This window comes from Diadema antillarum, unplaced genomic scaffold (assembly GCF_040938485.1).
Source record: "Diadema antillarum isolate AM-2024a unplaced genomic scaffold, OU_Dant_1.0 seq00001358_RagTag, whole genome shotgun sequence".
NCBI lineage: Eukaryota > Metazoa > Echinodermata > Echinoidea > Diadematoida > Diadematidae > Diadema > Diadema antillarum.
This window is the reverse complement of record NW_027272122.1, coordinates 143,534-153,099: the sequence shown is the minus strand read 5'-3', so window position 1 is coordinate 153,099 and position 9,566 is coordinate 143,534. Positions and strand designations below refer to the sequence as shown.

At 38.6% G+C, this 9,566-nt stretch overlaps 1 long non-coding RNA gene across 1 annotated transcript; it reads left to right on the top strand.

Annotated features, from left to right (window-relative positions):
* The first annotated feature begins 2,340 nt into the window (after positions 1 to 2,340).
* LOC139708630 (uncharacterized) lies at positions 2,341 to 9,513 on the top strand. Its single transcript, XR_011709377.1, has 3 exons — positions 2,341 to 2,505; positions 6,510 to 6,643; positions 9,282 to 9,513. It is a non-coding gene; the product is annotated as an uncharacterized lncRNA (long non-coding RNA).
* Positions 9,514 to 9,566: the final 53 nt, after the last annotated feature.

The following is a 9,566-nucleotide window of genomic DNA, read 5'->3' as shown; positions in this document are numbered from 1 at the left end:
ATGCATCAAATTGCACCATGTGCAACATCAAAATGCAAAAAGTTCTCTCCGTGGGAGGCGGAACACCCCCTCCCACACCCTCCCTCTCCACCCCACCCACTCCCTCGCTCGCTCCGATCGATCGGGCTCGGTCAAGTTCATCATATTCAGTGTTAGAATTAATACAAGAAGTTTATTTATATATTATACCATTTTATACCGAAATTGTACATGTATAATAATCATCGACATCAAAATATATTGCTACCTTAAACAAGTGAAACTGTTTCAAGTCGACAAAACGCGCAAAAACATGCATCAAAGTGCATCATGTACAACATCAAAATGAAAAAAAAAAAAAATCTCACAGTGGGAGGGGGACACCCTCCTCCCACCCCCCCTCCCCCCCCCCCCCCACCCCATCGTTCGCTGCCCTCGCTCGGACTCGGTCGCGTTCATGATATTCAGTGTAAAAATTAATGCAAGAAATCTATTTAAATGATACCATTTTATATATGCAAAATTGTTCAATAATAATCTACATAAAATGTACAGCTGTACATGTGGGACTGTTTCAAGTCGATAAAATACGTTTAAAAAATGCATCAAATTCCATCATGTACAACATCAATGTGCAAAAAGTTTTCACTGTGTGCTCGGTCACGTTCATGCTATTCAGTGGAAGAATTAATGCAAGAACTTTATGTTTAATGATACCATTTAAGGCAAATTGTTCGATAAATATCGACATCAAAATATTCTGCAACCATAAACAAGTGGGATTGTTTCAAGTCGATAAAACACGTAAAAACATGCATCAAATTGCACCATTTACAACATGAAAAGTAAAAAGTTCTCACTGTGGTAGACCCATTACAAAAAGACTACACGTGAACGGTGACAAACAGATAATGAGCTATATGACGTAGATCCATATCACCAATCACAGTGCGTTGAGCGTTACAACATTAATGATGCAATCACACGCCGCAAATGCCACGTTGAGCTATAATGAAATCTAAATAGAAATAAAGACGCGCGCACCTATTGTCACGTCACGAATTTGCATACGCGCTATATGTCATGATCACGCTTTGAGTCAACCCGGTGCTACCTCGTAAGGCCAATGACATTTGAATAGCTAATCAGCGTAGCGTATTCAAGTGAGAAGCACGCGACGCGTAATTGCTTTAGTGTATGAACATATTGGTGGGTACGCTATTCACTCGGGTCTAAACTGACATGGTTTATGAATATTGAAAAGGTACCGATGGCGAAGTTTCACGAAATTCCTCCAAACTCAGTGTGAATACACGTGGGTATTTGCTGCAACTTGCTAGGCAGGTCACGAGGTGTATTGTACAAATACAACAGGTATGGCAGTAAAATAACCCTCCCAAAATGGCCTTCAGGCTCACACTTGGCACACCGCGCCGTCAATGTAAAATTGCGTGTTGTCGTAGAGCTGATTGCGTTTCAGTGAGAAATGACACCTAATTTTCAACTCGAAAGGTACCGATGTAAAATTTTCACAAAACTCTACAAATGAGGTATGTAGATCGAGCAAGCCTGAAATTTAGATTTTCATGAAAACCAGGAGCATTCAAGCAAAAAGACATATTTTGGGAGGTATGATGAGTTCGTAAAGTCGAGAGTCCGTGTAAATGTCCTATATCTGATTGTGCGCTCTGCGCGGTGCATTTAAAAACCCCGTTTCCTATTGAGAATGTCACCGCGCTTTTTGTAAAGCTTACCTGCCAAAATGTCAAAATCCTTCATAAATTACCCAAAAATTCTCGGATCACTACCAAAAGTTAATCGTTTCTTACTTGTGTCATTCTAAATCTTTCCTGCAAGTTCCATCCCAATCCGTTAACCACTTTTTGAATCATTTTGCACAAGGACAAACAAACAAACAAACTAGCGAACAAACAAACCCCCGATAACGAAAACATATTAACTTGGCGGAGGTAATAAAATGGCCGCCGTTTTGGGCCATGGGGGCTCCATGGGGGGCTCCATGCACAGTAAGAGTTCTGTGGCTCCATGTCGTGCTACACCGGTTTTCGTGCGAAATCGCGAGAGTACGCCCTCTAGCGTAGCTTCTATACTCTTTGGTACGTACTCACTGGATGGCGTTAATGGCAGAGATGGCCAGCCATAGTTTCAGTGGTGCAAATACCATGTAGTACGTACACGTACGTAGGTACACATTACACACAGCTTGCACACACGCAGTACATCGCACGGTCAATCTGCCTTTGGCATCGACAGTGTTGTCGTGGAATGGAAGTCACACTTCGCTAAAGCAATAAGAATTAGAATCTGGGTATCCTATCTCCAGAATTAATCTTTTTTTTTTTTACAACTGCTGTCCAAGAGGAGCTTAATTGGGAAGGAAATGACGTGGCATTATCGCTTAAAGTTGATCTCGACTATCAAGTGGCTGCAAAAGTGGGAACAAAAAATAGGATTAATCGCTAGCGACGTAATGTATAATAGTCCCACCTACGTGAAATAAAGTTGGTGAGTAAATTTTCATTGTATTACATGTAGGCAATCGGCAATAAATAAATAGGTCTAGTACTGAATTGATAGGGATTCGAATGTGTTTTATGACTAAATGTAATTTCTTCTTTTTTTTATTTTAGCGGGAGGGACATATGGAAGTCCTAGCCCCTATTCATCATCATTTTCATTATTAATATTAGGCACTGTTAGGTAGGGTTCAAGAAAATAACCAGATGAGAAAATCTTCGGTTTTCATGCATCATGATAATTGGTAACCTCGGTCCTACCAAGTTTCAAGCGCAGCGTTGATTTTACTGACTAGAAAGGTCCAGGAACTACAGTACTGACTATAGTGACTATTCTGAACACAGTCGACATTATCACTCCATTCATTCTGTCATACTGAGGAACCGGTAAACTTAGCTGCTTTCAACCTCCATAAGACTTTGCACATAGACTATAGTGAAGACGCACACGAAAACGATTTAGCCACACACTGCGCTGTCCTCGCATTTCTTGTTTGTTTGTTTGTTTGGTTTTTTTTTGTGTGTATGTTTTTTGTGTGTGTGGTTTTTTCTTTTTTTATTGCACTTTTAGCAATTTCATGCAAGGGATGAAACATTGGTACCAATGGTAGGTTGAGGAGTTAAAGCCTAATGTTTGAAGTGTAAGCGGAGAGACGTAGACTGCATTTAAATAGCCATTACCGTGCTCGTGGATGGAGGGGACGTACAAATCCTTAACCTTGGCTGGCTTTGTACAGTTTGGAAATGTGGACATATCATGACATTGATAAATACACCTGATAAGTACTATCGGGTTGTCCGTCCCAGCATCCATCCTTGATCCTTGATCCTTCAGTCCGTAATGAATTTTGTGGACAGCGTAAGTAAAATACCGCTTAAGGTATCCTAATGAGACTTGGTATACTTATATGCATGAGTGGGCGAAGTTGTGCCTACCGACTATTAGGGGCACATCCTCAAGGTCAAAGGTCAAGGTCATATGCTCAAAATTTCACTATTTTCCCCATATTTATGCAATATGCCAGGAGGTTTTTTTTTTTTTTTTTTTCTGGAAACTTGGTGTGTACATGTAATACCAAAAGATTCTCCAGAGAGAGTTCGAAGTCATGAGTTCGAAGGTCAGAGGTCAAGTGAAAATGTTAGAATTTCACGTTCTTCCATATCTTAGAAATGGTTCAAGCTATCTTCATGGAACTTAGTATATGCATATACTGACTAGCAGTGATTCTAGGGAATATGGGGGTCATGGGTCGAAGGTCATGGATCAATCTAGGTAGAGGTCAAATTCTCATAAATTCAATTTTTCCCTCATTTAATGCAATACTAGATGGATTTTTCATGAAACTTGATACATACACATGCATACCATAACCCAGTAGAGATTCTCTTGGAAGTTTCTTGCCCAAAGGTCGAAGGTCAAGGGAAATGCTAAATTTCATTTCTTGGTCCATATCTCGAAAGAGACTCAAGATATCATCATGAAACTTAGTACATACTACCTGGCAGTGACTCTCTTGGGAATTTTAGGGTCATAGGGTCAAAGTTCCAGGGTCAAGGCCAAGTTATATTGCAAAAATGTTACTATTTGATCGTGAAATTAAACTTTTTCTCCATACCTTAAAAGTTTAATCGATGCATAGACTTATAAAAAAAGGTTCAAAAGTGAAGTTAAAATTCTCAAATCCCCAAATACCTGCGCTTTTCGGCCATATAACCAACCATCCCATTAAACCTAGTTCAAGGAAAGTGAACATTCAACACATTTGTGACAAACCTGTCATTTTGATATTTTACCAAATAGATCTTTAATAAGCATTAGAAAAAAAGGGCCACCTCAAGCAGCTGGTGGATCTTTTTTATGCCTCCGCCACAAAGTGTCGCCGGAGGCATTATGTTTTCGGGTTGTCCTTCCTTCCTTCCATCTGTCCTTCCATCCATCCGTTCGTCCGTCCGTAATCAATTTTGTGGACAATGTACCGGTATCCAAAAATCCGTTCAGTAAGTATCCTAATGAAACTAGGCATGTATACAGCTGTATGTATTAGGTGGTGAAGTTGTGCCTATCAACTTTTGGGTGCACATGCTCAAGGTCAAAGGTCAAAAGGTCAAGGTCAAATGCTCAAAGTTTCACTATTGCCCCTGTTCTCTGCAATGGCTGGAGGTATTTTCTTGAAACTTGGTGTATACATGAACTACCAAATAAAGATTCCCCAGAGAGAGTTTTGGGTCATGAGGTCTAAGGGCAAGGGTCAAAGGTCAAGTGAAAATGTTAACATTTTACTTTTTTTCTCCATATTATATCTCACAATCATTTCAAGGTATCTCCACATGTGGAACTTAGTATATATGCATGTACTGACTGACAGTGATCATGTAGGGAATTTATGGGTCATGGGTCAAAGGTCACGGGTCAAAGGTCGAGGTCAACTCATTAAATTGTCATTATTTCCCTCTTATCTACACATTTGCATGCACTGCTCGCAGGATTTTTTCTTGAAACTTTGTATAAATATGCATGTATTACCCACTACAGATTGTCTTGGAAGGTTCTTGTCAAAAGGTCAAGTGTGAAAAGGTCAAAGGTCAATTGAAAGTGCTAAATTTTCACTTCTTCTTTAAACTTACATGCATAAAAGGGTCAAAAGTTGGGTACAAATCCCCAAATACACTGTACCTGCACTCTTATTAGACAGTATGGCCATTCATGCAATAAACCTAGTTCAAAGAAAGTGAACATTCAATGCATTTGTGACAAACCTGTCATTTTAATATTTTGCCAGTTACCCAGGTACAAACTCATCACACACTGTCAAGACATTGTGCTATAGACCTATTCGGAGAACCATGCATTATGGCGGAGGCATACCAGTCGCCATATAGCGACGTTTCTAGTTTTGTTTTTGTTGTTCTTTTTCTTTTTCTTTGCTTGCGAGTACCTGACTCAGTCTCCCGTGCACTGGACAAGGAGGCAGAGTAGTAAAAGCACAAAAGCCATGCGGCCCATATCCCATTCAGAAATATTTGCCAAGCAAGGGACATGCACCTGTAAATCAAGAGTAAGGACCACAACTGATTACGGGATTATGTCCAGTCACCCAACAGGGAGCACACTGTCATTATTGTTTGCTTCAACTATTACACTGAAGTCTGCATCTCTTCAATAGAACAATAATGCTCTGAGTTATAATATCAATCATGGTTTGAAATTTGCACTTGAGTAATGAACAACACTGAAATATGTCATCACCAACCAGTCGGCTTTTAGCAGTTGCTCGGGGTAAAACTTAGGAAATTTGCTGAGCATAGCCCTTGCTCAAGCTGTTCTGCAAAAATTGGGGAGCCGACAAAAACTCCTTACAAATAGTCAAGAATGTTTCTTTCTTTTCTGGTAAGCATGATGTATATTGAAATGTTAGCTCAAGATCTATAGATAAAACCGTATGATTTCCAATCAGCCTAGAAGTCAAATTTTACATTTTTTTATTAGTACCTCAACTGAAGTCTAACTATTCTAAGTTCGATGCCAGTGACGTGCAGCTCACTTTCAAGAGACGGGTCACATATTCTATCATAAGACTGACACCAACTTTGAACGCTGTCAATAGCATTTAGTGTATTCTTTCAATAGTGATTTGGTTAGAAGTGAAAAGTGTGTACAGGGTTAGAAAAAAAAAACATGAAAAGATACTTAATCAGAATATTCTACAGAAAATATTTTACATAAAACAGTTAAAAATGTCATCTCCAAATTGTTTTACATTCCCAGGAAATTGAAAAATATTGAATTACTCTCAGCATGTCAAAAAGTCGTGTCACAGAGTCTAGACTATGTTGATCTGTTTCACCATTTTTAGTCCTTACACGAAAATGGGGTGTGTAACTTTTTGTTGATTTTGTGATGCTTGTCACATGCGGTTTCATGTCCTGTGCAGTAAAATCTCTCATTCATCTCAAGTGATCACAGATTCAGTCCCTTTCCTTTTCTTTTTTCAGTTGCATACTCCCTTCCAGTATACAAGAGATGGACATGGCAGTCTCATGGATTAAGATGGAGGAAGATGATGATGAAAATGAAGCAGCAAAATATGCATCCCATCGGAAGGTGATGGAAGACATCACTGAAGCAGGTACAGTGTGCATGTAAAGTGATTTCTGTCAAACTGACGCGGTTTTTGTCAAATTATTTGCTTAAGAATATGATTATGAATGTAGCCTGTATGATGAAGTATATTAAACGCCAAGAAAAAAAAAATGTATGGCCCCCCTTTCAGATCTTGGTCATGGATCATGACCTCACAAAAATTTTCACTAAGTTAGACGCCAGATCTACAAGAGTGCATTGGTTGATTTTTATGCCTCCGCCACAAAGTGTCGCCGGAGGCATTATGTTTTCGGGTTTTCCGTCCTTCCGTCCGTCCTTCCGTCCGTCCTTCCGTCCGTCCGTAATCAATTTTGTGGACAGCATAACTGAAAAACTGTTTGAGGTATCACAATGAAACTTGGTAGGTTTAGGTATGTATGAGGGGGTGAAGTTGTGCCTATCAACTTTTGGGTGCAAATGCTCAAGGTTAAAGGTCAGAGGTTCAGGTCAAATGCTCGAATTTCACTATTTCCCCCATATGTATCTATGCAATGCCTGATGGTGTTTTCTTGAAACTTAGTAACTTAGTGTAAAACATGTATCACCAAATAAAGATTCTCTCGTGAGAGTTTGGGGTCATGAGGTCAAAGGTCAAGTGAAAATGTTTCACTTTTTTCTCCATATCTTGGCAATGGTTCAAGGTATCTTCATGGAGCACAGTACATATGCATGTACTGACTGGCAGTGTATTTGGGGTCATGAGCTCAAAGATCGGGGTCAAAGGTCAAGGTCAACTCATTAAATTTAATTTTTCTATCATGTTTTTGCAATGCCCGTCGGATTTTGGCCAAAAAGTCAAAGGTTAAGTGAAATTGCTAAATTTATTTCTTCCTTCATATCTCGAAAGTGGCTCAAGGTATCATCATAAAATAAATATGCATAATGGGTAATTCCGTGAAGTTGGGGCACAAAGTGTGACATTTTGGCATAACTCAATACTAATTATGCTATACATATATTCTTTATAGGCTTTACATTTGTATTGAGACCATACATTTTCCTAGAAATTTTGTGCCATTTAGACTCAATTTTGATGAAGTTATTTTTTAAAAATGCAACGGTGTCCTGTAGCATCGTGACGTGTCCATGTAGCATCGTGATAGTTAAAATCTGGTCCTAAAAGACAAATTAATGCAATCAGCTGGACCAAAATTTGATATAATATGCATAATTACTAGATTAGTCAGATAGCTAAATATCTTAACTCTCCTTTTCACAGTTTTACCTTTACAAGAAAATTGCACAATGTGTCACTATGCTACGCGGTGTCCACCAAATGTCACAAAAAAGGACACCGCGTAGCATCGTGATACATTTTGTAATTTTCTTTTAAAATTAAAACTGTGTACAGGAAATTTGAGATATTCAGCTATCTGACTAATCTAGTAAATATGCATATTGCATCAAAGTTTGGTCAAGCTAATTGCCATAATTTGTCTCTTAGGACCAAATTTTAAAATATCATGATGCTACATGGACACGTCACGATGCTACAGGACACCGTTACATATTGTTTAATAACTTCATCAAAATTGAGTCTAAATGGCACAAAATTTCCAGGAAAATGTGTGGCCTCAATGCAATTTATGTAAAGCCTACAAACAATAAATGTACAGCAGAATTAATATTGAGTTATGCTGAAATGTATTTCACGATGCTACATGGACACTGCCCCAACTTCATGGAATTACCCATATGCATGTTGTGCCTGACAGTGATTCTCTTCAGGTCGTAGAGTCAATGGCCAAGGGTCAAAGGCCAGGTCAAGATGCTAACAATTTACTATTTAACACAAAAATTACAGTTTTTCTCTGTAGCTTGAAAATTACTCAATGCATAGAGACTTATAAGGGTCTAAAGTCAAGTAAAAGTCCACAAATCCCCCAAATACGTGCTCTTATAGAAAATGTAGCCATTCATCCAATTAAGTCTAGTTCAGGGAAAGTGAACATTCAACACATTATAACGTGTCAACTTAATATTTTGCCATGAGATGAAACTGTCATCACACATTGTCATGGCATACTATAGAACTACAAATGTATTAGGAGAATCATACATTATGGCCGAGGCATACCAGTCGCCATAGCGACATTTCTAGTTCAAATTTTAGTTGATGTAGTTTGTATTCTTTTCAATATCCTCAACAGTAATATTCAAGGAAAAAATTTGGCTCCATAATTATTTCTTAATATGTATTTTATTGTTTTATGAATTTCTTATTTTTTTCTGTTTTTTTTTTTTTTTTTTTACTTTTTGTTTTTGTTGCTTTATTTTTTTGGTCCAAACTTGTTGCAGAAACTTTTTAAAGGGTAATCACGCTAAAATAAGTAATTACCAGCCATTGAAAGTAGAACTATACAAGTGAATTAATTGTAAAAACACAATCTAATACATTGGATTTGTACACAAAATCACATCTCCCCCCATGGGAATAGGGATAAAGTTGTAGTACTGTAGTTAATAGTAAAGCATCTATTGTCATGGACAATTCACCTTGTCACTCCCCACAGGGGTATTCCATTACGGTATGAAATAAATGGACTTTATGATGACCATCTTCATGAATGGTGCCAGTAACTTCTAATTCCTTGCAATGTATGTCTTTCAATACCCACTTGCAGGAGAATGTGATACCAACCCATGCTCAACTTCCTCAATTCCAAAATTGGAGAAGGAAAGAGAAGTCGTCAAGACTTACAAGCTACCTCTGTGTGAGGAGTGTGGAGGAGAATTCACAAGCAGTGAAGATTTCAGACAGCACCTAACAAGACATGGATCCAGACACACCCAAGAGAGCCCCGCTCCACCAAGTGATGATGGTGATAGGACTGTAACCAACATGCATTATTCTCAAACCATAAAAGTGGAATCTACTGACAAAGTGGGTCTGGTCCAAAGGCAGCAAC